Source organism: Nothoprocta perdicaria, unplaced genomic scaffold (genome assembly GCF_003342845.1).
Source record: "Nothoprocta perdicaria isolate Ctin4 unplaced genomic scaffold, notPer1 scaffold_99, whole genome shotgun sequence".
NCBI classification, from domain to species: Eukaryota; Metazoa; Chordata; class Aves; order Tinamiformes; family Tinamidae; genus Nothoprocta; species Nothoprocta perdicaria.
This window is the reverse complement of record NW_020456298.1, coordinates 2,279,025-2,283,909: the sequence shown is the minus strand read 5'-3', so window position 1 is coordinate 2,283,909 and position 4,885 is coordinate 2,279,025.

The window sequence follows — 4,885 nt, the reverse complement described above, 5'->3', positions numbered from 1 at the left end:
CCGCCGCCGCCGCCGCCGCCATGGCCCCGCTCTCGCGGGCGCGCCGCTTGGCCTCCCGCTCCTCCGTTGTCACGGCAACGCGTCGCCGCAGAGCACGCTGGGAGTTGTAGTCCGCAGCCCCCCCCCAATAACCCCGCGCCTCCATCGGTGCCGCCATGTTGCGGTGTGGCGCCCAGGAGAAGTGGCGTTTAGSAGGGACTTGTGCTTTTATAGCTTACTGACGTTTCCCGTGTGCCCGTGCAAGTTGGGAGCGATGCAAAAGTCCGGTGGACATGGAGGCTCTCACCCTCCATCTCCTGCCCTTCCCCGCAATCTGAGCCCTCTCACTGTCAATGCAGCCAAGCACTCACCGAGCTGCAGAAATGCACCAGACACTTTTTTTCAATTCAGAGGATTGATGTAAAWTAGCGTATCCTGAGCTCATGATGTTCATTTAAGGTTTCACTGTGCAGTCACCATTTGCCAGCAGAGAAGTAGCTGATGGCAAAGAAACCCTATTGCTGCCTCTTTTTGCTCTCTTTGTTCTTCCCTTTTCCTTTTTCTCCCTCCAGCGAATCACAGCCACTTCTCAGATCATCGCAACCCAGAGAAAAATACATAAATAATTGTAGGTCATGTCCCTTGATCTTCCTTATGAAGGCACCACCACCTATTTTGCTGTTCAGCTGAGTTCTGCTGAGAAGCAGCGAGGGGTTTGGCCTCTCCGCTGTGAGCAGGGCTTAAATAGTAAATAATTATCCCCTCCTCGCTTCTTCCACTGCCTTCGTCCTAAATGTAAAGTAATTTGGAAAAGAAAAGGGCAGTTATGTGAGAACTGCAAGCATGCGGCCATCAATGCCGCTGCTGTTGAGGTAGGGCCACGGGAAGTGACAGTCCATTTCCCTGCCACATTCATCTCCTGTCATCAGTCCTCTGTTTTTCTTGTGTTTCTAGCCCTTCCCCATTCCAGGAGGTCTGGTGGTTTGGTTGTCATTCTGCCGAAAGGGAGAAAGACAAAAGATCCCCTGATCTGCTGGGGGCAAACGAAGGATTTAACAATAGCCGATGAGTTATTCTCATGCGCCCCGAAGGAGTTGGATAGAGAGGTGTTGTCCCTGTTTTTTTTCAGATGGACGTTTTGTTACTTGATGTTTAGTCTAAGGTTTTAAATCTCTTTACTTTGAATCTTCCAACTCCAGAAGGCAATAGGCACGTCTTTTTGTGTTGTAACTGCAGCTAAACTTAAGCGTTAAATTATGGATAAATTGAATTTGTGTTTTAAGTCATTGAGCATCTGTATTCCAAACACCTTCATGTGAAGTTATTAGTGTCCAGGATCTCAGAAAATCAGTCTTAATCCTGTGTTTCTGTTTGCACATGGAATATAAATACAAATTATTGAATACTTCTGGAAACTGCAGGTGTTAATGAGCTGTGCAAAGTTGGTCAGTGAGTCAGTGACAGAACAACTATTCAAATAGAAAGCAGTATAGATTTTAAAGTTTTTTTTCTAGTTGGTTTGTTTCAAGTTGATGTGCTTTATTAACTCAATCTTGTGATCACAAAAGCATATTCCTTATTAAATTACACTGAAAACAACAAACTAATTGCAAGTTAGCAAAAAGAACGGAGAGACAGGGAAGCCTTCTATCTTCCTATAGTCCTGGTTCCTAGTACCCACCATTGCAAGGAGACTTGTGATTCTTACATACACGCACACACACGCACAAAAAGTAGTCAGAAGAGAGCTGTGTATGAAATGCCTCAGATAACCAGGATTGTGGAATGAAGTTTCATTTTTTGTTCCTACTGTAGTATGAAGGCTCCAAAATGCATATTTTCCTCTCTCTCTCTCTCTCTCTCTCCCCCCCTCTCTCTCTCTTTTTTTAAGACTTTTGTTTTTTCCTGTTACCTATCTACTTTGCAATCTGGTTCATCGTCTTCCCTTTGGAAATGACCCTTTTCAGTCCTTTGCTTCAAATTCCTTGCTTTTTTTCTTTGGGGTGCATAAAAGCTCTTGTTGAATATTTTGATTGTGGGTTTCTTTTGAATCCTACTTTCATGTGTCCTTGTCAGCACCAGCCCCATACTGTGCCAGACATGCTTGCAATTTGCATTATTAGGATGATAATTCCAGTCTACGAGGTTGATGGAGAAGCAGATTAGTAGCCAACCGATAAACAACGTGGTGCTTTTCTCAGAAGTAATACAAACCCCAAATATATGGGTGCACTGCCCGCACTGCATGCGGTAACATAGCAGGTACTTATTGGGATGGGGGAAACTTCCTTATTTGCACTCAGTGTGCTTTTAAAAGCAGCTCCATCTCTTCTCAGTACAGTCCCTCAGTCCTCCTTTCTCAGAGCTAGGCTTCCAAGTCTTTTTTTGTCTATTTCTAAAAGATTTGAAGACAGAAGAATTTTGCTGATTAGGAGAAGTCTTTCACTGACCTCGTTTGTATGTTTGATGTATTAACATTTCCTCTGAACAAATTCCAGCCCAGGCAATTGCTTTCATTAGCCAGTAACTCAGCAACTTTGGTTCAAATCAATCTTTTGAAGGCTGCGAAATGCCTTCCTTTTGYCCTTAACTTTTGTAAAAATTCAGATTTATTGATATCTCCACTGTGACTGTGCTACAGTTTGGTTAGTTGCTGAAGTTGTACCTTTTTATGGTTGAAGAAGTACAAGTATTAAATGAGATCTTCGGAACGCATGGATTATGCTGCATCTGCAATTAAGTATACTTATTCTGGTGTTGTTTCTAAGGACTACTTTATTTTTTTTTCCTCTAAGATCAATTGGTGGAATAAACAGTTCTTGTGTGCTGGATATAAAATATATCTCCTCTGTGCAGCATCTGCAGGGCAGCACTAGGAATTTGTGCAAATACTCGGCCTGGCGGCAGGCCTCTGATTCAGGAGGCGGTCAGACAGTCTGCTGCAATATTCAGTTGAAACGGTAATAGCAGTTCTCAAAATACTCCAGCTTAAAATACTGCTCATAGAAGAGTTATTTAGTCTTTTCTCAGTTGTCTGTTGAGTCAGCCACTTGTCAAAGGGCGATAAACAGGAAGAAATTCAGGAATAAGGATGGCAGCCTTCTGCAACTCCCTCAGTTATCAGCAGCTCTCATCTCTAGCTTAGAAAAATCAGGAACTAAATTATAGGAGCCAAGCAAAAGATTTCAGTCTTTGCTCTGTATTTTTCTGTGGGAGAGCTAGAAAGGGTTTACAAAGAGGATAATGTCAAATAGGAAAGTTAAATCCATTCAGAAGTTGTTTTCTTTGTGAGTTTCCAGACAGTTTTGCAGCGATCTTTGCTATTTCCTGCATCCAGATTCTAATTCCTGCTTCTTSATTCTGTTCTGACCCAGCTCTGGTGCTATATGGAGCAGTCTGGGAGCAGCTGTGATGGTTTTATTGGCACAAGTCCCAATAGAAATCTCACTGAAATGAAGATTGTAGATGGTGGGGTGGGAACTCCCCAGTTCCCAAGGTGCCCCTTCCTGTCCACAAAATGCCCCATATGTTGGGTATTCAGGACAGCTGGTCCAAACCCAGCCAGACATACGGCACCAAAATGCCTCCCTTCAAGTGTTTTTACTTGGAGATGCCTGTTACCTCCTCTTCTTTCAGTATGATGATAGCTCTCAAGTTAATTTCCACTCCGTGTTATCTTTAGCAGACATTGAGAGTGTTAAAATAAACACTATTTGCCTAGCTGCGTGACCCTTCCCGTTTGGCAAACACCAGTGTGTTTCCTCTCCTTTCAGTGCTTTCTTTGCTCTCCGTAGGGTTTTGCTTTCTCAGGGAGGTGGGAGCTGATGGTTGAGGTCCCTCTGCGGGGCCGGAGCGCAGGACTGTGTCCTCGTTACCTCAGGGGGGCAGAAAATGGTTGGCTCCGTGCGGCTCTGCGGCCCTCTCAGCCAGCTCRCAAGCACAGCCGGTGCCAGCTTACCTTCCAATCCCAGATTCCGCCCAGGATTAATGGGACTGCAGCTAAATGCAGCTTCTCTGCTGAGCGCTCCTCGTTACCTCGCTTCGACTTGAGAAAACTCACAGTCCAAGTAGGTACTTGAAGGAAACACGGGAAAAACCTGGTGAATGCTTGAGAGAATGAGGTTGTGAGACTTGAGAGGAAGCAGGATGTCACAAATAAAGACCCTTAGACAGTTATATTGAATGTGACAATGCGACGTAACATAAGGGGTCAAGTCTGAGGTGACGTCCTTTATTTAAACAAAAGCTTTAATTCAAACCAATGGACATTTTGCTAAAAAAAAAAAAAAAAAAAAAAAAAAAAAAAAAAAGAATAAAGGGTTCAGGATTCAACCCAGTGAATATTCTTTGCATAATATCCAGCAACATTCAAAGACTATTTCCTTAAATAACTCAGCATCATTAGCACGAGAGCTTTACCATCAGGATTTCCTCACATTTCTTTGTAAAACACCACAAACTTATTTGCTMTAAATGGAAATCCCATGCTTGCACATGCTATAATTTAGCATTAATGAATGTACCATCATTTAAATTGTGATATCTTCCCATCCAACAGCTGGGAAGCCCTCAGAAATTCCTCAAAGGGATAAGTTTATTTTCTTTGGCATTGCGGTTACCACCCCATGCCTGTCATGCACGTATGCAGTGAAGGATAAACGGATTTCAGGCACGTAGTTACCATAAAGGACAGCTTAGGGCTGCATGCATGTGTATGCATATGTTTTTCTAAAGCAGAGAAAACCTTTATCAATGATTTTCTTCAAGGTGTGGGGGTTCTCTACAGTTGTTGTTTGAATTAAGGGACAACTAGATCCTCAGCCACTCCTGGCATTTGGCTTTCCATTTGGCTTTCTCCTTGTAGGCAGAGATTTCTCTCTCTCTCTTTTTGGGAGCAACCAAAAAG